Here is a 24,838-nt window from a genome sequence, read left to right as displayed (position 1 = left end):
CATGACATTTTAGTGTTTGTTTTCCAATTATGCATTGATTATAAAATTAAGCCTTCACTAAACTGAAAAGCTTGGGAAGTTTTAATTGGGAGAGAAAGTTTGTTCACCAGGCTGGAGGTTTTACCAGGATTTCTCAACTCTATTTTTAATTCTAATGAATTCTATTAAATTTATAACTGCACTATCATATCACAGCTAATGCCTTTTGTGTGCAGTGATGCAGTTCCACCCCCTACCTCCATCACAAAAATGAATAGTTTTTAAGGTTGTTACATGCATACTAAATCAATCTAGAAGCATGCATGATCAAAAATGGAGTAGATAAATCTATGTTAACAATATAGTTTAACTGAATCTGCTATTCTGCATTTGAATTTGACAACTTCATCTTCTTACAGTTAAAAAAAACCACAACTATATTCCCCCACAAAATCAAAACTTTATACATTTCCAGTATGGAAAAATTGCGTACTGATATTGTTGCACAGAATAATTACATTTCTGGTGGACAAAAGGGCCGTTGTTGTGCCACAAAATATGTTGAGAAAGTCTACCCTTGAAATGTCATTGCTTCATAGTCCTTTCTGCTTGTGATCGAGCATGTAGGAATGAAAGAGTATTTGTTGGTTTTTTTCTAAATATCACAGATGTTTCTTTTCTATCATTCATTCTTCACTCCTTTTTTATCAGCATGAGAGAAATGTGAGAAGTGTACTCAAAGCATTAAACAAAACAGCTGTTTAAAATCCCAAATTTAATATATATGGCTGCTAAAAACTCACATTGAGTTTAATCTGTGTATCATTTTGTCTGAGACAGGAGGTTGCATAAAAGGCTCTGATTTGGCCCTTCCTCTCCTTTTAAGTGTGATTTTCATTTTTGTCATGAAAGAGCGGAGAAAAATGAAGACTATTAATTTAGTGACACAGGGCCAGATTGTAATCCCCTTAATCATGTTGAATTATACCTTACCCTATGAGTAGTTCTCTTGAAGAAGATATTACTCTGTCCAAGCAATACCTGAGCAACTTACACTCAATGTACTTATACACACCATGGGATAGTTACCCATGGTGCACTGCTCTTTCTGTTGAGATAGAGCACCAACTGTGAGCATGAACCACCAACACAGGGAGCGTTGTGTGCACACACATAAGTGATGTAATGTAATGAAGTCAACTTAACTTGGCAGCGTAGACATGGTCTAAGTCTCAAATCAAATACTTTCTCAGATTTAGGTTTCTTGACCAGCTTTTTTTTTTTTTTACTGGAGCAGTGTTGTGCTGTGTGGAATAATTTACAGTTTGGAAGCCAGCAAAGTGAGCTTTTCAAAAGTTCTGCCTTGGCCAATTATGCTCTACACTCCCACTTACCTATTAAAAATTATACATCCAACTCCCCGTTATAGGACTGTCTAATTGAAAGTATAGAAACTGTTACTTTAAATTGTTTCCTTTTCTCACTGCTATGGTATTGGGTCCAACTCTGAGAAGGATACAGTATTGGCTACCTTTCATCTGTGAGAGATGGTGGGAAGTGAAGCCTATGATGTAGATGGTTTGCAATGTCTCTTGTGACTGAATATTCCAATCTGAGATTTAAATAATCTTTAGCAGTTATTACAAATGTATGTATCTTGGTTGAGAGCTGCTTGCTTCCTACAGGCTCTTTTCTCTTCAAGCTTTAGGAGCCAGCTTCTATCATGGACTTTGATACCCTGATGGAGATGATGGTGCTACTTGTTACAATCACTTGTCAAGATTTCCTGTTGGTCAGGATCAATTCCAAATTCCTTCTTAGAGAAGGATAATAAACAACAATACACCATACAGTGTGAGTCACAGTAGCATTATCTTCCAAGTCTATAGTTTTAACTTGAACTAATTCAAAGCTTCTAGAAATCAATGAAAAGACACCTCATTAACTTTAAGAGGCTTTGGATCAGGCCCTAAATAAATGCAAAGCAAATGAATACAATGCCTGTTGTGAACAGTAAAATTACACTAGACTACATGTTCCCTCCTAATATAATGAAAGGAGGAAAGCAAAATGGGAATGAGTAGGCCCCAAACAACTGTGTTATATGAGTATTGTTATGCTCCCTCCTAGCCCAGGAGACTATGGAAGCTCCTCCCATTGGGAACTGCATGGTTCCACATATATGAAAGTAACAAGCCATATGTTTTGTATGGGGAGGGGTATGCTGAGAAGAGAGGGGGAGGAGTGTGCATTCTCCGTGACACTCTCCTCTCCGAAATTCATGGGGCTTACCAAAGTAAGATTCTGCAGGTCACCCTTTGCAGTGAGATGTTTATTTGCAGTATATTGTTCATCCCCTCTTTGTAATGTACAGAGTTCCAGACCGGATGCAGTCCTTGGTGAAGACAGGAACCAAAGTTGGAACCTGAGCTTTGTGGAAGCCCATTTTTGGTCTGTATTTCTAGTTGTTTTCTTTAGCAACCCTTCATCTCCTGTGAAAGAGACTGTGGTTCAATATGTTGTGACACTCCTTCCTTTGATGCTTTTGCTGAGAAGGGGCTAGAGGTAAAGAGTGCAAGAAAGGGGCAAACATCTAGGCTATAACATGATGGTTCCTGCAGTCAAGCAGCCATGGACTGGGTGAGACTGGGAGCCAGTGCAGTGTTTCTGGTGGGTGCCCTGATATCTTGGCACATCCAATGATAGCTACCAGTTTAGGGAACTCTGGAGGGGGCAATTCCTATGGCAATACAGGAAAAATGAGGATGATTAGCTGTGAATAGAGATTCAAGGGGCCAAATTCTTTGCTCTCTTACACCCCATTTAAACCCAGTGATGTCAATGAGACTGCAAATGACATAAATCAGTTCACGATTTTGCTCGTGCAGTCTCCTGTTCCCTACACAGTTCCTTTGTTTCTCATGGAGGAGCCAATTTGGTCCCATGTAATTAATTAATTAATTTACAGTATGAGGATCAAAGATTTTGTTCAATATCTTCATTAACGATCTGGAGGATGGTGTGGACTGCACCCTCAGCAAGTTTGCAGATGACACTAAACTGGGAGGAGTGGTAGATACGCTGGAGGGTAGGGATAGGATACAGAGGAACCTAGACAAATTAGAGGATTGGGTCAAAAGAAATCTGATGAGGTTCAACAAGGACAAGTGCAGAGTCCTACACTTAGGATGGAAGAATCCCATGCACTGCTACAGACTAGGAACTGAGCAGCTAGGCAGCAGTTCTGCAGAAAAGGACCTAGGGGTTACAGTGAACAAAAAGCTGGGTATGAATCAACAGTGTGCCCTTGTTGCCAAGAAGGCTAACAGCATTTTAGGCTGTATAAGTAGGGGCATTGTCAGCAGATTGAGGGACATGATCGTTCCCCTCTATTCGACATTGGTGAGGCCTCATCTGGAGTACTGTGTCCAGTTTTGGGCCTCACACTACAAGAAGAATGTGGAAAAACTGGAAAGAGTCCAGCGGAGAGCAACAAAAATGATTAGGGGACTGGAACACATGACTTATGAGGAGAGGCTGAGGGAACTGGGATTGTTTAGTCTGCAGAAGAGAAGAATGAGGGGGGATTTGATAGCTGCTTTCAACTACCTGAAGGGGGGTTCCGAAGAGGATGGATCGAGACTATTCTCAGTGGTACCAGATGACAGAACAAGGAACAATGGTCTCAAGTTGCAGTGAGGGAGGTTTAGGTTGGATGTTAGGAAACACTTTTTCACTTGGAGGGTGGTGAAGCACTGGAATGGGTTATCTAGGGAGGTGGTGGAATCTCCTTCATTAGAGGTTTTCAAGGTCAGGCTTGACAAAGCCCTGGCTGGGATGATTTATTTGGGGTTTGGTCCTGCTTTGATCAGGGGGTTGGACTAGGTGACCTCCTGAGGTCCTGTCCAACCCTGATATTCTATGAAAGAAAGGTTTTCTTTTTGTTCCTCATGGTTACAAAGGAGCAGAAGGTATTTGTGATCCAGCCCATCTGTAACCAGGAATTTGGGAAACTTTCGTGTTAGTCTTGAAAATGTGTTTATTGTTTAAATAGAAGTAATTATTTTTCTTCTTCTGCTGGAAGCTTCAACTTGAGCCAAATGTCTTTAGCATTCTGCTAGCAGATATAACATTTTATAATAGTGCACATATGTTCAATTGTTTTTATGGAAGAGATGGCAGGTAGTAAAAGTGCTGGTTGCTTAAAATACGTGGATTCGGCTTCTAGAGAAAAATCTGCTAAGCAGCAGTATGATGATTATGTAAGCAAATGTTCAATAAAAGCTATTTTAAAAAGTACCACTCTCATACTAAGTGTTACTTTATGGTTATGCTTTGCTTTTTCAAATTGTTTGGCTGATCCTCCATTGACATAAGTGCTGTTGTAGTTCAAATTCTGCCCTCAGAACTATACTCACTCACCATTGAACTTAGACAATTGTAGGCATGTATAAAAGGGAAGGATGTGTCCCTATGTGAGGTCAATCGAGTGCTGAAAATATTCTAAAAGGCAGTGTTACCCAGATTTACAGCTAAACATTGCAGTGAGTGTACCACCTTGTTATAAAACACACCCCTGTGTTCACACACTACACCAGGGGTAGTCATTTTTTGTCACGGTCCAAATTTCATGGTGAAGGTATAGTCAAGGTCCAGACACCAAATAAAATAATAATAATAAAAAAGATAATAAATAAAATTCAGGGTCTGTTTAAAAGCATCTGGTGGTCTAGATTTAGCCCACAGTCTGCCAATTGACTACTTGCCCTTCACACTATTGTCATAATGTTTGCACAAAGTATGCCTTGTGAGGTATCATTTAAAAACTTAATTTGCTGATCAAAATTCACATAGCAACATAATATGTAAAGTTATAAACATAAGCTGAAATCATGACTGAAGTGTCTAAACCAGTTCCTCAGAGACAAAGAGCAAGCTGATGCCTCAGCCAGGTGTCAAAAAGACTGATTAACCATTACCTGCTAAGTGGCCGTGTTTTGGCAAGAAAGGGGTCAGGGACAAAAATCTATATCTTATCAAAGAAACAGCATGGAGTTTCCTTTCTTCACTAGGCTGCCTGTCACCTTGCTTTCAGGTGGAAATGCTTCTAAAAGGGGGGATAAGACTATACAAAGACAGGGTAGATACCCCAAAGCAGCCTCCTCTCTCTCCCTGTCTGTCTCTGCCATTACACCTAAGAAGACAAAGGAAAACAGCTGTTGGACTCTGGGTGGGTGAGGTCATAACTTGAAGAATTTGGTCAATAACCTTGCTGGAAGCATGTGGTGATAAAGTTTGCTTTGTAACTAAGATAATTTCTTAAGAAGATACTATTAAATGTTTTATCTTTATTTTTCTTGTAATCATGTCTGACTCTTCTGCCTCATTACTTACACTCACTTAAAAATCTATCTTTTTGTGGTTGGGGCACGTGTATGTGTAAAATGTTGCATCTATGCAGCTGCACTGATGTGGGCGGGCTGCTGTAGCGCTTTAATGATGATGCACTAAGCCAGTGACGATCAACTTTGCCAGACTACAATACCCCTTTCAGGAGTAGTCTGATTTGTCTTGAGTACACCAAGTTTCACCTCACTTACAAACTATTTGCTTACAAAATCAGACATAAAAATACAAAAGTGTCACAGCACACTATTACTAAAATATTGCTTACTTTCTCATTTTTACCATATAATTATAAAATAAATCAATTAGAATAATATTGTACTTACATTTCAGTGCATGATATATAGAGCAGTATAAACAAGTCATCGTCTGTATGAAATGTTAGTTTGTAATGACTTCACTAGTGCTTTTTTGTGTAGCCGGATGTAAAACCAGGCAAATATCTAGATGAGTTGATGTACACCCTGGAGGACCTCTGCGTACCTCTGGTTGAGAACCACTTCTCTAAGATGGTGGGAGAGAGCTCTCCCAGTGACGTAGTTAATCCAGCTCCCTGATAGGTGATAAGTATGTCATCAGGAGAAGCTCTCCTACCAATACAGTGCTGTCTATACAGGGGGTTAGGTTGGTTTAACTATGTCACTCAGAGATGTGGATTTTTAACACCCCTGACCTAGTTATACCGATATAGGTATGTAGTCATAGACCGGACCTTAAAAATGTTGTTTTACTGTTTCATCTAATCCAGTATGTTTAAACTGAAGTGTTTGGATAACTATTTATGGTTATAAACTGGCATATTATTCCCTTAAAGGAATAATGAACTGGATATATTTGTACTGTCCAGAAGAGAGCTAGGCAGTGCAGGACATATATTTCTGGGGGAAGATCTGGGACTGAGGGTGTGTTGGGGTCACTCTACAGTATAACTGAGGCTGGTGAGAACCAGGGTGAAGCTGGCAGACTGCAGTTACACACAGACATTCAGGGTGTGGCTTGCATGCTGGCAGGCTATTTGTGAGCTGCCCAAGTGAGGGCCAATACAGCAAGGCATTATAAGGCATCCAACGTTGCAGGGCAGTGGTGACCCAGCTCCCCCACTAGTCTGGATTGTGCCCTGGTACATCACAGCGTACAACCTTTAAAGGTTAAGTGCCTGCACCTACACCCATTTAAATTAATGAATAGCCCCCATTGACATCAGTCAGGTCCTAAAATAGCCTGAGGCCAGGTTTACACTAGAAAATTATGTTGGTATAATTACGTCAGTCGGGGCATGAAAAATCTACACCCCCTGAGCACCATTGTTAAGATAAACTAAGTCCCCATCTAGACAGCACTAGGTCAGTAGAAGAATTCTTCCATCAACCTGTGATGCTGTATGATTGAAGTATGACCATTTATATCATTACTATTGCCACTATTAGATAATTGCAACAAAATGTGTACAAAATATATCATCTAAAGTGTCAACAGAAAAGTTTATGATTTGCTAAAGGTGATTATTGTATCATCACTGTATCTGCAGTTTTGAATATTGGCTATGTATCTGTATCCCAAATGTGTGTGTTCCTGGGGTAATACCCACCAGCTAAAATCTACATTGAAACCAGATAGCCTATCAAAGGCAATTAACTCTCACAGTGGGCCATAGAAGAAGCTCATCCCACCTGATGAGTCTTCGTGTGGACGTCCCAGCCAGAATAATGGGTAATGGCTGTCTTTGTGAGTCAGCATGCCATATGAGGGCACATGGCTTGCTCATCTGACCCTGGACTCTTTCTTGTGCCTGTAATTTTCCACAGACTGAGACTATGAGCTTTGTCTGAAACTGAAACTTTCCAGGCACATGGCAAAGGGTATAAAAGACCCTTGAAACATCTCTCTCTTGCCTCTTTCCTGCTCTGATTCTTTGGACTATGGACTTACAACTCTGTGGACTGAGGATCTTCCACTCTTTTGGAAGTTTACCAGAGACTTTACAAGCCAGCAGTCTGTAACATCACTGCTTCAAATCTGATGTAAGAACTTTGCAATGATTACTGCATATTGTATATGATCAATTAACCATTTTAACTCTCTTCTTCTTGTCTCTTATAAGTAAACCTTTCAATTTTAGTTGCTAGAAGATTGGCAACAGTTGATTATTGGGTAAGATCTGAGTTATATATTGACCTGGCTATGTGGCTGGTCTCCTGAGATCAGAAGAACCCTTTATTTGATTAAATTGGCTGTCAATAACCACTCATCATAAAATCTAGTGTCTGGGTGGTGAAACAAGGGCTGGGATGCCTAAGCAGACAGAATTTATGAATTCTTGTTGACCATACTTGTGGTGAGAAAGAAGTTTACTTTTGTTACTGGTTTGGTATATCTAATGATAGAATAACCAGCAGCCTGGGGTGAGTCTGCCCTATTTGTCAACAGTTTGTCCTGAATCTGGCATCGTCAGCTGTGACCCACTGAGGCACAGTGACCCAACTTTGCTACCACCTCCCAGGGACATGGATTATCTATGCTGATGGGAGAATCCCCCCTGTAAGCATAGGTAGTGTCTGCACTGAAGAGCTGGAGTTGGGCTGCTGTAATGTTTTAAGTGTAGATGAGCCCTGAGAGAAAGGGATATATTGAAAGAGAGAAAGAGGTAGAGAGTATCCTTAACTTTGTACTTTTCTGGTCCTTGTAGCTAATGCCCTCTTTTCTCTTTTTCTGAAAATGAATGGCAATTTTGACTTTGAGCTTCATATCCTTCAGTTTAATTGTTCTTAATCTCATTATGTGAAGTTATTATTATTATTTGTGTTATGATTGCACCTACAGGCCCTGATTGAGATGGGGCTGCATTGTGCAAGGCTCTGTGCAAACACAGGAAGAAACAGTGCCTGTCCCCAAAGGACTTATAATCTAGATAGACAAGACAGACAAAAAGTGGGAGAAAATGAATATTTTTATTGCCATTTACAGATAGAGAAACAGCCATGGAGAAACCAAGACACTCGCCCAAGATCACAGAAAATGTCTGTAGTAGAGCTGGGAGTTTAACCCAGATCTCCTGAGTCCCGGTCAAGTGCTATAACCACAAATCCATCTTCACTGATAACATAGTTGGACTATTTACCCAACACATTCTTGAGGTCTCTGCTCTGGAAGTTCTCTCTACCCTTCCTTTGAGAAGGAGGATGCAGGAAAAATTAGGTGAGGAAAACCTCAGAGTTGGCTTTGGAATTGTTTTTCTGACAGTTTATTTCTGTTTGAGGTGGTCCATTGGGTCACATGTCTGTAGTCATTCCAAACAGGGAGATTAAAAAATGTCAAATATCTCATCTATCATGATTTTCAACTTCATTCTGCTTGTTATGTGTTTGGCCAGCCCCATTGCAAAAATTACCCTAAGGACTGCATAGCTCAGCCAAACCTGAGAATTGGGCTCATTATCTCTGTCTATCTAAAAGGTGAAACTCCATGGCAGTTTTGCAATTGAGTTCAGGGGATCCAGGATTTCACCCTTAGTGTTTTGATGATGTCACTACCACTCATAATACTTCTAAAGAACTGGTCAAATTCCTCATCTGTTTGACTGATCTCCTTTATTATCTCCAATCATCTGTGAAAAATACTAATGGCCCAACTTCTCTGTTGATGTAAATCGGAGCAACATTGACTCAACATTGCTCCAATTTCTGCCAGCAGAAAAGTTGGACCAGTGTCTTCACTGTTGTAGGTAAACTGCCTGCATGAAGTCTGGCTCCTCTGTCTAGTTCCTGAATTTGGAAATTAATTATGCTGCCTGCTAAGCAAGAAGTATCTTTCTTTAGGACATGGTTTGTTTCAGTTTCTAAGGTTTAGTAACAGGAAGTTCCACACACCTACAATGCACATTTGACTTTACAGCTCATTTTCACCTTTCAAAGGTTGGTTGAAGACATTGTTTTCTGTCCAAAAGTCTTCAGATAGTTATTAGATTGTGTAAAACTTTAAAGTCTCTCTAGACAGCCAGCCTCAAAGATGTAAAGGTTACTATCTCCCATGACAGTTTCCCAGTAAACATAAGTCATTTTTAAATGACTGTAGAAATTACAATTCAGAGTCTCCCAAGGCTTTCCTGGCAAGGAAAATGATGATTTGGGGCTTTTTTCATACTCCTTCCTTGATTATTTAATATACTACTGAATCCAGTGTCTTGCCTGTTCAGGTTTCTCTATATGAAAGATCCAATTTAGCTGCAGATTTTTAACTGTAGTCTCTTGAAAATTAAATTCTTTCCTCTTATCCCCGCCATCCATTTAAGATGTGTGTCCCACCTGTTTAATTTTGCCTTCATAGTGAATGGAGGCAGGAATTACTCCGTTCACAGGAAATTAAATGTCATGCTTTTTGGAAAACTATAGACCATGGATATCCTGGACTAATATTGAAAGCTGATCATTCTGTCTGATGCACAAAGATTGCTGGCATCTAGACCTGTTAACTGTACTTTCATCCATTTGTCTTAGGTTACTCCATTTGAAAGTGAATTACTAAAACACTGCCTGTTAGAAATAGTCATGAATAAGTCTCTCAAGGGTCTTTTAGCCCCTCCACCAACTTTTTCTTCTTTGCCTCTCTCATTCTTGTTTCCCTTTCCTCTTCACCTCTTTCCTTTAACTTTCTAGGCCATTTATAGTAGCTCCAAAAACCTAAGTGTGATGTTTGCTACCTTACTCTGTTCTTTATTTTTTATTATTTTTCTCTCTCTATTTTCTTGTGAAGATGGCTCTTCTCCCCTATATATAGTCTGTCATGATCACCTAGTGGTCATAGAGAAGAATTGTATTCAGTGTAGTTGTAGCCATATTGGGCCCAGGATAGAGAAGAATTGGTATTTACATGACTCTGCACTCCCATAACTGACCAGAAGATAAGGATGAAACTCTTGTATGGCTAGAAGTCCCTTCTTCTCATCAGACATTCACTCATTACAGAAAAGGTTGAAGGCAGTGTTTGGGAGTTTGCATGCATCTAGGTTGAGTACAGGGCTATTGTTTAATTGGCTGGTTTGGCATCACTCTGTGGTTTAAATTCCTGCATGGAGAGATTATGATGTCACACATGTAAAAATTAAGGGCCATTCCATTTGGGGTGGTGTATAAACTGTAGCCCTGAGAAAATCTGTTACTCAGAGAGTCAGAATTCCTCCACTGCTCCTTTCTTGCATGTCATTTACTGCAGCCAATAAATGATGCAGCCTAAGATACATGAAATAGATTTTTATTAAATATGCTCAGAGACTAGAGGCCAGTGTTCCATAACGAGGCCCTATTTTTGCCCCCGCTTATATTGCTGAACACCCCCTCACAGCCAGTCTCTCCTGAAACCTGGCCTTACTTCTCCATGTCTACTCATTCTGTTATACAAGGTGCAGTTTCCTTTTCCCTGCATGACCTGCCAGCTCCACTGGCTGGAACAAAGGTGGAGGAAACGCCATCGACTCCAGCTACCTCTCTTCCCCATCTTCTCGACCACCTGCTCTCCAGGGTGAGCAGATCATGTTCAGTCCCTGCACTCTATACAGAGCCCAATCCCAGGATCTGAGTGCCCTAATGCAGGTGTGCAAAGGAAGCTAACTATGTATCTTTTTAATATAAGCTTCCCAGAGGATAGTGGTTAAAACATGGGAATGGAGGTGCCCTGACTTTAATCCCAGCTCTGCCATTGACTTGCTGGGTGACTTTAGGGAAGTGCCTGACCATGCAATGCCCATCAATGCCAAAGTTTTCACATCTGAAAAATAGTATTTCATTGAAGGGGTATCATGAGGCTTAATTCATTAATGAATTAATGTAAAACAACTTTGAGAGAACCATCTGAAAGTTGCTATATAAATGCAAACTATTTTTTTTTATTACTATAGGAGCTGGAAGTACCACTTCCAGAAAATGGTGCTGCTGAAAATTATGCTATGAGGCCAGATGTACATTATGACCAAGATTTTCAAAATTAGGCTCCTAAAAAGCAGCCTATTTTTCAAATGAGCTGAGTAACCCAGTAACAAATGGCGAAGTCAATGGGAAATGCTTGGCACTCAGCACTTATGTGGGAGCTTAAATAATGAGAGAGAAGCCGAACCTTAGGTTCTTATCTTTGAAAATCTTGGCTGTTCTCAGTTTCCTGGAGCAGGAGCATCGCTTAACCTTAATGCCATGCTTTTAGTGGGGTTATGAGGAAAGAAAGATGAATTCATGCGTCTAAGGAAAGAAGTGGTTGCAGAAGAAAAAATCCAATGGAAAAATTTAAAGAATGTAAAGTGTGAACGGGGGAGAAATAAGTTGTCAGGAAACTTTAATAAAAGGACAAAAAGTGGCAGAGGGAGAGAGAAAATGGAATAGAAAAAATAGATACTCTGCATGTACTGTATATAGACCTTCTACTGTATTTGTGCTGGCTTAGCTTTGGGCAAGGGACATTTGGGTATGGGGACAATGTTCTTTTATTCCAAGCATGTAGCACAAGTTTCTCTTGGCTAGAAAAAATAATAATATTCTTAAAAAATCAACTCTCTCTCTAAAATAATGTTGAGGGAAAGAGTTATGATCTCAAATTAGTTGTAAAAAGAAAAGGAGGACTTGTGGCACCTTAGAACTAACAAATTTATTTGAGCATAAGCTTTCAGGAGCTACAGCTCACTTCATCATTAATTAATTTTAATTAATCATCAGAAGTGAGCTGTAGCTCACAAAAGCTTATGCAGACTAACACGGCTGCTACTCTGAAACCTGTCAAATTAGTTGTGTTATTTCTGAGAATCCCAAAAAGCAGGCACTGAACATGTGAGGTGTTGAGCACCTCCTGTAAAGTGCTGAATGCCTTCCTATTGAGTTAATTGTCCTAGTAGAATCAGGGACATATTTTGTGAGACTGGCAAAACCTCAGACTCCATAGAGCTCATTTGCTGCATCTTTTGAGGTTGCTTTTTGCGTCCAAAGCTTCTCCTATTGAAATCAATTGAAATCAATGGCAAACGCCCTTTGACTTCATTAGCGGAAGATCAAGTAGCAGGTTGGTATGCAGTTGATGGTGCAATGACCATCAGTTTCTAATTTGTTGTTTAGTGCTGTAACCACAAAAAACATTGGTTGGCAAAATTCCTCCCTAAGTGAAATTCATTCTACTCTGTTGCCCAAGTATTAGAGCAGAATTTATCCTTTTATCTTACACTTTTCCAGAGCCAGAAAAAAAAAGTCAGGTTTGTAAATAGAACTATACATTTTCAAGTAGAGCTGGATGTTTGTTTTGCTAGTTGTTTTTTGCTTAGTCCTAGTGTTGTTATAGTGTCAGCTTATGGAATTAAGTATTTCCATACTACCTAGACCAGGGGTGGGCAAACTTTTTGGCCCCAGGGCCACATCTGGGTATGGAAATTGTATGGCAGGCCATGAATGCTCATGAAATTGGGTGTTGGGGTGAAGGAGGGGGTGAGGGATCTGGCTGGGGGTGAGGGCCCTGGAGTGGGGTTGGGGATGAGGGGTTGGGGGTACAGGAGGGTGCTCTGGGCTGGGACCAAGGGGTTTGGAGGGTGGGAGGGGGATCAGGGCTGGGGCAGCAGGTTGGGGCACAGGAGGGGGTCAGGGGTGCAGGCTCCAGGTGGCACTTACCTCAAGCAGCTCCCAGAAGCAGCAGCATGTATTCCCTCCGGTTCCTACGCAGAGGTGTGGCCAGGCAGCTCTGAGGGCTGCCCCATCCGCTGGCACCGCCCCTGCAGCTCCCATTGGCCACGGTTCCTGACCAATGGTAGCTGCAGGGGCAGCGCTTGGGGCAGGGGGCAGTATGCGGAGCCTCCTGACTGCCCCTATGCATAGGAGCCAGAGCGGGGACATTCCACTGCTTCTAGGAGCCATGTGGAGCGGGGCAAGCCTCTGACCCCGCTCCCCAGCTGGACCGTGAGAGCAGGGCAAGCTCCGGATCCCGCTCCCCAGCGGGAGCTCAAGGGCCAGATTAAAACTTCTGGAGGGCTAGCTGTTGCCCACCCCTAACCTAGATTATACATTTTAATACTCCAAGTTAAATTATTATGGGGACGTGGTAGAAAGCAAACTAATGATGATTTTAAAAAAGTCTATAGGGATTGCTTAACCACAAAATAGGATCTCAAATTCCAACAGGATTCTTGCCTCTTCTTTATTCTAATTGGTTGGCAAGGTATGCAGAACCCTGGGCAGGACAATCTATTTCTGTATGCTCATTATAAGTAAGTGCACTGAAGCACCATTATATTTTAAAAATCTAGACAGCAAATGACACCTAAGGAAAGACTATAGGAATTTTCAAGTTCAAGTAAATGAAAAATGTTCCTAATAATACAGAAACAAACACTCTGAAAATAGTAACAGATATATCTATAGTGTTTTCTATTTTTAATTTTATTTTAATGAGGGATGTAATAGAAAACTCACCAGTGCTTAAAGTAACAGATTTTTTGTTTTCTACTAGCTAAGCTTGACTGCTGGTGAAAAATGGTGTGGAAATTGATTAGTTTAGAAAGACACATGTGCATAAATAATTGCTCAAAGTAAACTAAGTTATGGTTATAATGGCTAAGGCAAAAGAGCTGTAGGCTAGAAAGATTACAGTATCCTGAAGTCTCATTCCCCAGAAATGATTATTTCAGCAAGAAAACAATGCAGTTGTTGTTTACTGGCTGGCACACATAGATTTATAGTGATGATAGGTTCTAAAACTCTGGAGATCAATGCAAACTATAAAACACTTTTTAAAGGGGAAATATATGATTTCACATTTAAAATGTGCTACATATATTTTCCAAATATAATATGTTCCCTCAAAACATTACTGAAGCATGGATTTAGCTAATTACTGTGATTTTTTTTAATGTTCAGATAATAGTTCACTACCTTTTCCGAGTGCTAATATGCCAAGCATTGTCTGTTAAAAAAGATGGATAGTTTCACAAAGTATCTGAAGAAAGGGAGATTATGATGATTTTTAATTCAATGATATGCTGTGTTATATTATGCAGAAAGAATACACCTACTATCAGTTATGATTCTGTGTCAAAGCATTGCAGAGCTATCAGGAAATAGACAAGAACTGGGGAACTTGAACAAGAGGTGAATACACTAGTTGCTATACAGTGAACCATTTAGCTAATGTTGCAATAATGTTGTATTTATAACTTTCCTATTAAGGACTTGATCCTGCTTTCCCATACATGTTCACACATTGTAATGTGTTTTGTAAGATCAAGTGTTACGCATGGAAACACTACAGTACATTTTACAATCTGTACAGGAATGTGAATCTGTTTATTGTGTCTGAGAACAGAATTGACCTCTAAATGTTGTTTCACTTTGGCAGTAATTTTATCAGTTGGGAGTCTAAAGGGAATACAGTATGTATTGAGCAAGCTACATTGCATCATCAAAACCAAGCCTTTAGGAGCTGGGAGACCTGGACTTTATTGTATTTATTTATTTATTTACTCACACAGGAGACATGATAGATCTTGGGTAGTCACCAAAGCCTAATTTTTCAAAGTGGCCTCCAGTTTGGGGTGCCTCACATTTTGAATGTCTTAAGATGGACCCAGAAAATACTGGGTCTACCAACATTAGAGGTGAATTTTGAAAATACCCTTTGCCTATATGCCTGAGTTTCTGTGCCTTTAAAATTAGGTTAATACTTCTACATCAGGGAACAAACTGACTGATAAATAAAAACACACTTTAGGAGACTCACAGGGGATTACATATTTACAAAGCATTAATATAAAGTATTAATTTATTATAATACCTCAATACTTAAGGGTAACTCAGAGCTCCAAAACTCATCCAAGTTGGAAAAGCTAAGTTGGAAAAAATCAGTTAAATAGTTTTAAAATTATGAACACTATAAGGGCAAGAATGCGCATGCAGGGTGATGGATTTGTAAAGTCCATTTGTGTTTCATAAATAGTGATTAAAAATGCCTGAAATTGAAACAAAGCATGATGTTCAACCCAAAATGAATGGTTGGTGTGTATGTTTGTTTCATCCAGGAAATGGATTTTTGTTGTTTGTTTGCTTTTTGTTTACTTTAATTTGAACAGAGAATGGGAAAAAACTATTATTTACATAACTCTACTGAAAAGCGAGGAGCAGGGCTTTGTTCCCAAAAAACCCTTACTATGAACACCTTATAAGAGGACATGTTTTTGAAATTGAGGCCTAGAATGATTTTGTTCAGGGCCAATACAAAACAACACACATCTTTGAAAAGCCTTCCTGAAGTAACAAAATTACAGAATTAAAAAGTGGGAGAGACAGAGAGAGGGAGGGTAAATGGAATAAATGAAAAAGAAAAGGGAAAAGAAAACAAAACCAAATGGAACTACCTTATCAAAAGAAGAATTTGTTTGAATACATTTAACAGCAATTCTAAATTGTGTATTTGGTGCAGAGATTCCAGGTTAATGGGCTCATTAGAAATGATAGAAATAGACATAGTAGATTAGACAATGACCATTTTCGAATCATTACTAGCTCTCTATCTAAGGTAATTACTATATTCAGCCCTAATTCAGCAAACGATTTGGTTTGCTGAAATGGAACCTATAGCACCAGTAACCATAATACATTATTTAGGCACTGTCTTTACCACATTGTTTCACTGGGAGAGCACTTACTGGTTAAATCCTCTGCTGGGATTACAATTTACGTGAGGCCAATATGTTTACTTAGGAAGTAGAAAATAGGAATGCTGGCTTCAGGAAGAGAAAAAAAAAACATACTTTAAAAAAAAATCAACAAATTGAGCTAGATTCTTCCAAAATTTAGAAGACTGAGTCACACAGGTGGAGTCATTTGTGAGGGAATCCTGAGGCTGTGGCAGGTCATCTTATCGGAAGGTTGCCAGGTTTATTACCAGCAGAGCTTTGAATGCTTAATGCTTGCCGAAAGATTTTAGAATGTCAAACCCTGACTGACAGCTTTACTCAGTGACTTCACAGCTTGTAAGTATATGACAGTTTGACAGGCATCCTTAGGGTTCATTTCATTAATTTATGCAAGTCTCCTTTCTGAATAACATTAATGATCATTTTGCTTCATACACACAGTAGCAGAAATTTAAACTGCCAGATCAAATTCTCTCCTACCTCTTCTGCTCACAGATCCCTGGCATTTTAGGTTTCCCCCCCCCCCCCCTCCTTCCTGAGACAAAACAAATATATTTAAAGAAACATCTATACAAAAAGGTAACAAAATGAAGGCTAACTGTTCAGCCTGTTTTCATAGAAAATTAAAATACCATCAAATGTTATGCAAAGGTTAAATCTCATATTGATTTGAGAGTGCTGTACAGTCAGCATTCCTTTTTAAGAATTGACACCAAATGGAGCAACTTGCACTTGCCAAATAAACTTGCATAATTTCATTGCTAATTTGTTTTTCTTAAGATTGTCCCCCCGGCAGGTTGCAAGCACACATCCATCTTTATGCCATTCTTTTCCCATGACCGTTTCAATCTAGACAAATGCTGCATTTTGCTCACTGTAGCAGGGTATGTTCCCTTTTTTTCTGCTTACACAATCCTTTTCATTAGGATGGGCACTCTTCAGCCTCAGATACATAATGCAGACATAACTGCACTGCTAGTGGAGGATGAGATTTACAGTATCATTAAACAGCTAACACGCTTTTGCAATGCTCATTAACTGTTCTCAGATAAGGTATGTGGAAGTTTTATATCTATTCTTGCTGAATAAAAATGGTTGATGTCCTTTTCACCGAAGGCCTGTTTTTCCTTCTGCACTTCTGCATAATATGTGCCATTTTTACTGCAACATCTCAGGGAAGAGGAAAGTCTGTAGTTTAGAAATGCAGAGGAATTAAACTCCCATATCATAGATCCATCTAATCTGGTATCCTGCTTCCAAAGTAGCCATAAGGCTGTGGCTCAGAGGTATATGTTAACCTTCTTACAGATTATCCTTACCCCCTTTGCCCAAAGATTTTACACTCAAGTCTTATCAGGATTATGCAATAGTTCAGCTAAGTATACAATCAATTTCTGTTCTTTGTTTACTATTCTAAAGGAAAGCCAAACCAAATGCATGTAATCAAGTTGATATTTGCAAAGCAAAAATAATAGCACATATATCACGTATGTTTGAGGCAATCGAAAACTGATAACTATTTCCACTTCAAGGGACAAGCAGAAACTCTGGAAAATAACTTCAGTATAACCTCTATACCTCATAAAAAAAATCATTCTTAAAAAAAAAAAAAAAAAAGCATTTAGCCAGATACTAGAGATTTAAAAATGGAGCGCTCCAGACAATGAGGCAAAAAGAGGACTGTTCTCTATCTAACATAATGAGATATATTTTTCTGGCCACATGTCTACACTGCATTGTAATCCCAGGTCTGTGGGACTCAGGTTTAGGGAGTCGGTGTTTCCAAGCCTGCACTTGAGCAACCAGGCTATATTGTAAACCCATAGTAACAATTTCTGGACCCAGGGCTCACCGTCATGCTAGTGTGTCCATACTGCACTGTGCAGGCCTTCTGATGGCTTGACCTGTGCCCGCACTGCAAAATGACTGGCTTGGACTCGAATCTCAGTGGGACTCAGGCTCTTACCCAGCCCTCTAGCAGGGGATCCTAGGACTCTGGTCCTCCATGCTTGCTAACCCAAGTCAGAATGATTTGTGAACCCGGGCTTAGTGGGTAGTGTAGTGTATAAAGGTCTGTGTTCCTTTCCTGACTATGTGTGTGACCCTGCTCCCATTGTAATCAATAGGAATACTATATCCTACTCTTGTGGCTGGGACGTGGAATAACAGCTTACCCCTGCTGGCACTCCAACTCAAGTGTTGGAAGTCTGTGTTGTACTGCTGATGGTCCCCATTTCATTACATGGGATGAATAGCGTTCAGTGAATGAATTAGGATGATGGGATGAATGAGGTCGTTGGCTATGAAACTCTGCTTCATTTGTTACAGAAGTTGAAAGGTATGTAATGAATGAGGCAGGAGATTGCAAGAAAAGAAAGGATAGTTTCTGATTAAGGCAGTTGAATATCACTCAGGAGAATTTAGTTCTATCCTTGGCTCAGATTTGAGTTCTGGAGAAGTCATTGAAGCAAGTTGCTACTAGCTATGTGTCCACTGCTTTATGGGTAATCAGTTTGAGATGCTTAGGGTAGAACTCTATGGAGTTTGCTGTTGCAACACTGAGCATCACGGTGCCTCGAATATCACATAAACAACACTTTGATCCACAAAGCCTGAGTTCGGTGCCTAGGCTTCCTATACAATGAATTGGGAGAGAAAGGTGCCTAATAATGTTATCTCCAAAAGCCATCATGCTAGGTGAGGAGACAACTAAGCTGGCCAGGGGAGATGTCGGGGATGGGCGTGGGGGAAGTCTCCTAAACCCTTCCTCTCTCTCAGAGACAAGCATCTAAACCTGGGCTGCAGGGAGATGCTTAGCTCTTCTAGCGATCCATGAATGGAAACCTGGCCCCTGGAGGCTTATGTGTGTAAAGCATTTCCTGTGAGAACAAGTTAGGTGCCTGCCTTACTCTATATAGTAGTAGAAAAAGAAGGAACTGCCACCATTCACCTTATAACTTTTATCCCAGGTTCAATTACCCTTTCTCTGCCAGAGGGGGAGAAAAGATTTGAACAAGGTGTGTCCCACTCGTCTTAGGAGGGTGCTCTAACTACTGACCTATAGGATATTTTGATGTGGGACTCCCTCAATGTCTCTTGTAGAAGTTGTTCCACTTGGGATAAATAATGAAAGAATGATTGGAGCAGAGGGACAAGACCTGAGGTCTCCTGCCTCCTAGATTGGAGTCCGACTGCAGTCCCGTTTTTATGCTCTCGCTCTCTCTGGCCAAATGACTGTTCCACTGTGAATACGTACTCGAATAGTCATTGGGCTAGTGAGAAAGAATAACTCTGTGTAGCTTCTACAGGAAGAGGAGAAGGTGATTGGGCCCATCTTATAACCTATAGCCCAGTGGTCTGAGCACTTGCCTGGGATGTGGGAGTTCTCCCATTTAAATTCTTTCACCCCCCTACTTCTGGCAGAGAGAGGGGGAATTTAACCTGGATTTCCTATACCCCCTGCAAGTGCTCTAACCATTGGGCTAATGGTTATAAGGTTGCCACCACCAGCACTTCCTCTGGCCAGATTTTAAATATGACCCAATCTGGTAGGCAGCTTCGAGCACACCTACTGGACTGGGCTACAAACACAACTTAGGTTGCTGAACATCTATCTTCCTCTGGTTTGTGAATCACTCTGGGGCATAGGCAGGAGATAGTGTCCAAGCACCTGTCAGAAGGCTGCAGTTGCATGCTTATAGGCAGAAACTTAGGTAGGTAGGGAACTTTCAGCCTGAAAAGTTAGGCACCAAGAGAGCTTAGGCAACTACCAGATTCAACAGGAGTTTTGTGGATTGTAGTGGAACCAGCACTGGGATGTAGGGGCCTAAGTACCTTTGTTTATCTGGGACTTAGTTTTCAGAAGTTGTGAGCACTCAAAATTGCAACTGAAGCTGTGGGTGCTCAGCATCTCCAGTAGTAAGGCAATGTAGCCTGAAAGCATGAGCAAAGGGTTGGGAATCAGGAGATCCCGAGTTACAATCTTAGTTCTGCCACATACTTATAGTGTAGCCTTGGACAAGTCACATATACTCCTGAGGGAATTCTTTACCACTGTGCTTGCACAGAATTTATTTCCCCCACAGATTTCTTTGCTTCCCTGCAGAAAAATGACTTTCTAACAGGGAAGCAAAGGGAAGACACAAGAGTGGTCATACGACCCTCCCCACCAGTATGTTTTGGGTGCCCTGGGCAGCTGGCAGAAAGGTAAATCATTGTGGAGCAGGGGGGCGGGACCGGAGAAGACCTGGCTGGTGGCTCCTACCCTGAGCTTGGCTTAGGTGCTAGTCCCAGCTGGGTTGAGGAGGACGGGACTTCTGCACAGTATCCAGGGCCATGTCAGACCCACCCCCAGATTTCTCCTCCCAGCTACAGGAAGCTCTGCAACCATCCCTCCCCATCGCTCCTCAGTTGCAGAGGGAGGGATCACTGTACAGGGAGCTGCTCCCCCATCCACCAACTCCCGTGCATCGACTCCCGCCATACCCAGACCCTCCCACCAATCCTCACCCCCCCGCACAGCCAAACTTCCCCCTATTAGCCCCACTCCTCCTGCACCTGGACCACCCCGATAAGCTACACGCACCCGGATCCCCATCCTATCAACCTCCAACCAGCTGCACACGGATCCCCAGCCCTTTAGCCCCACTCCCCCAACATCTGGAACTCCACATGTGAATCCTGCATTGCTGAGCCTGCCTACCCACACCTGATGTACCCGGCATGGAGAGGCAGGGCCCTGGGGTGTTTCTGAAGCAGACCTGGTCTTTGCACTGTCTCATGTTGGGTGCAGCCTCACCGCTGAGTCCATGGCCCGGTGGGGGGAGCTGCACAGTGATCTCCCACCTCTGTGCAGCTGGTGGTCTGTGCTCCCCAATGCCATGCTGGAGTCTCCACATTTATTTGCCAAATACAATGTGCAGCATTTTAAAATATTGGGCACAGAATTTTTAATTCTTTGGCACAGAATATTTATTTTTTTGGCACAGAATGCCCGCAGGGGCACACTTTGCTTTCTTCACAATTAGTGGAGCTTTTGCAAGTTCTGGCCATAATCTCCCTGTGCCTCCATTTCATACTCCATATCAGTTAGAAAAAAAACAACAAAACAAAAACACTTTCTTCCTACTTCACGGGCTAAGTGTATTAATGTTTGTGACGCTCAGATGGACAGGACACTATTGAAATGCCCTTGAGAAAATGAATAATATGATCAGTGCAGGTTGGATGGTGTATAGTAAATTAGATATGGGGACACACACTGAATGATTAAGATAAAGGGCATAGTCAACCATTTTAATTCCTGAACCCTGCCCTGTGGGCTCACTGACTGAGGCAGGGGTCCTTTAGAAATAACATATGTAGTCATGTAATGAAAGACTGTGGGCTAGATCCTCAACTATTGTAAATTTCTATAGCTCCATTAACTTTGATATACCAGCTGAGGATCTGGACCTGTTTTATAATGCATATGCACAAGGAGGCTGAATTAAGGTTGTGCAGGTAATATTAATTCTGGCATTTCTTAACTTTGGAGTGATTGACTTTGCAACCTCAATACTGTTCTTTTAGCTAGATTTTTGGGTGCAATATCATATTCTGTAATAACAAAAGTGACTCTGTTACAAGAAGGTCCCCAACTTAAGCTCAAAAATTTCTTGTTTTGACTCATTTCCCACTTCATATTTTCTTATGTCAGTAATAGTAGAAATGGCCTTAATTTTAGTTAAGGGTAATGTTGCTTGATGACTATTGGCCTGAATAACGAGGAGACCTTGTGGCACCTTAGAGACTAACAAATTTATTTGGGCATAAGCTTTCGTGGGCTAAAACCCACTTCATCAGATGCATGGAGTGAAAATACAGGAGCAGGTATAAATACATGAAAGGACAGGGGTTGTTTTAACAAGTGTGAGGTCAGTCTAATGAGATAAATCAATTAACAGCAGGATACCAAGGGTGGAAGAATAACTTTTGAAGTGGTAAGAGAGTGGCCCATTACAGACAGTTGACAAGAAAGTGTGAGTAACAGTAGGGAGAAATTATCTAATGAAGTGGGTTCTAGCCCATGAAATCTTATGCCCAAATAAATGTGTTAGCCTCTAAGGTGCCACAAGGACTCCTCGTTATTTTTTGCTGATACAGACTAACATGGCTACCACTCTGAAACCTATTGGCCTGAGGTCACTATAACCATCAGTGAAGTAAAATAGTAATGTGATTTTTGGTACATAGAGCAAATAGAAGGCAAGCACATTTTCCATGCTTTCTGGATAAACAGGGAATTTGCCAATTGGCTTTATGATTTAGTGCTGTAGATTTATTTATTCCCAGTCCGAAAGGTGTTTGAGGAAATCGAGAACAGCCTTTGTGCATGTAAGATTTTACTCCTTGAACATCTCTCTACCTGTAGTTTGCTGTTTAAAAGACTATGATTTTGTGTACGTGTGACCTGAAAAGAAAAGAGTATGTGGTATTACGAGGCAAATCATTTCCTTACCTCGCAGAAGCAGAATGCTTGCTGGCAGCAGAATGGACGCAATTGGATTTTCGGGGGGGAGGGGTACATGTAATGCTTTGTAAGAATCCTCTGCATGGTAACATTTCCAAAGAATATTAGGAGGTGGGTTGGGGCAAGTGAATGAACTCAGGACTGGAGGATCACATGCTGGAACAATTCTGGCTGTGCATGGCTGGCAGAGATTTCTCCTTGCAGAAGCACATTTTCTGCAGGTGCAAAGGCAGAAAAACTGTATCCTGAGCCAGCCACACCCAAATCTCAGTGTAGGGCATGTGTCAAGGGAAGGGGAAAAAATCTGTACATTCTGACTAGTTTTTGGGTCCTGTAAATTGACACAACTGCTTTAACATTTCTGATGATGTCCGGCACTGAATCTTCGGAGGCTACCGTATATCATTTTAAAATGAATCCACTAGGCCTGCCCTACTTATAAAACCAATTGTGATAGCCAAGCATTTTGAGAATTGCTATATGCTTGTTACCCAGGATCAGTAACCTCATCTCACAGACTGCCTTTGTAGTAAAAGGATAGCACATCTCAAATTCTTTGGGCATGACCCTGCAAGTTGGTGAGAACCAGCACACCCGTTCCTGGAGGCATCCAGGGTGTCATAGGATCAGGCCCTTTTTGTGCATTTTCTATAAGTATAATCAGATGTTACTGTGTTTAATATGAAGAGTGCAAGATAATGAATCAGAATTGCAATATTTAGACTTACAGGTGCAGATAAAGTGGTAGATGCTTACACTGCTTTCAAAGGGGAAGTGACTCAGTAGCATTCTTCCCCTGGCCTTCCCAGTTAAAGTATTGCAGCAAAGTTACTGAGGTTTGTACATGTTGTACAATATAAAAAATAATAATAAATAAAATGTTTTGGCTTTCCCTATTAAAGTTTTGCAGCAAAATGCAACTGTACTAGTGTTGCAAGTTTCTACAATTTGAAGGCCAAGGAATGATTTCACTGGCATGTAAAATAATCTATCAACTGAATAGTGGATATTCAACTGTTAGTATATAGGTATATAGTATAGTATATAGGTCTGTTTGTTAGCCTGAGATAGAATTTTGGGTTTGACTCTTATACTAAAATGTGTAAACAAGGGACAAAGATGCTATTATGTTGCTCCAGTCTAGTCAACTGGATTTGTTAGTACAATGGGAACAGATAAGAGCAGTTGAAGTGTTACGGGACAGCACACTTTAAGATTGCCTCAACACCTATCTCAAGGCAAAGTCAAGCAACCAGTCAGGAGGGGCAAAGGGGCTTGTTGGTGGGGGAGGTATAAAATACTAAAAGACCAAAGAAATGCCTGTCCCTGACCGGAGAACAACCTCACACCTTACCCCTCCCATGTGGTAAAAAAGGTGTGGGATGAAGACCCCAGACCCAAAATGGAACATGACCCTAAGTTGTAAGGAGTGGGACTGTGGGCGTGCATTGCAGGTATATTTGGGCCTGCTAAGAAGGAAGAGGTGGGAATGGGGAAAATGGAGACTGGGGAATAGGGAATGGAGAATGGGGACACAGGCAAGGCTCTGCAGCATCAGAGCTGACAAGGGGGATATGGGGTAAATGCTCTGCGGTGTCAGGGCTGGGAACGGAACACTGGGAAACACTCTGCTGGTGTGTAAAGCTATGGATACGCTTGTTTGGAACTAACCTCAATAAACATCGCATTGTCTGCACTTGGGACTTCTGGTCTTTTGCTACTTGCTGTCTGTGTGACAGGAACCAGGGAACTGGGAAGGTGAGGGGAATGCCCTCTAACATCAACTGTCAAGACTGTAATTACACTTGTGCATTGATTATATTATTATTTTTAGTTTAAATATATGGCAACTGTTGTTACTCAATACAAATTGAACAAACCTCCCAGAAGGCCGAAGCGCCAGCTGAAGAAAAGGAAGCTGCAGTAACAATAGTTCATTCTATCTCCTGCTTGGTAGCACAAGGAGGCATGACGCTGGCTGGTCACAGTTGAATAACAAGAATTGGGGATGAAAAGAGCTACTTCAATACCATCCTCCTTGAAAAATGACCTTCTACACTCTGTTCTGTCCCTTGCCCTCCTTTCTTGAGAAAATACATAATTTGTGTGAAAATAATGGATTATGCAAACTATTCATTATAAACATCACATTTTCAGGGCCTCCCTGACAACTCCCATCTTGTGAGTATGCTGTGTGGAGGTAAAAACGTCTGTTGAATGAATGACAAATCTGTCAGCGCCTTTAACCAGTGCCCTGTTTGAAATGATTAAACACACTGAGAGTTTGCTTAATC

The 24,838-nt window shown here is 41.0% G+C and overlaps 1 long non-coding RNA gene across 1 annotated transcript; it reads left to right on the top strand.

The window, feature by feature from the left end:
* Positions 1-18,075: 18,075 nt before the first annotated feature.
* Positions 18,076-24,034, top strand: LOC122464257. Its single transcript, XR_006288202.1, has 3 exons — positions 18,076-18,086; positions 19,348-19,353; positions 23,835-24,034. It is a non-coding gene; the product is annotated as an uncharacterized LOC122464257 (long non-coding RNA).
* Positions 24,035-24,838: the final 804 nt, after the last annotated feature.

The sequence above is a fragment of the Chelonia mydas genome, chromosome 2 (genome assembly GCF_015237465.2).
Source record: "Chelonia mydas isolate rCheMyd1 chromosome 2, rCheMyd1.pri.v2, whole genome shotgun sequence".
Classification (NCBI taxonomy): Eukaryota; Metazoa; Chordata; order Testudines; family Cheloniidae; genus Chelonia; species Chelonia mydas.
Note: the sequence above shows the minus strand (reverse complement) of the source record. Positions and strands in the feature narration are given on the sequence as shown.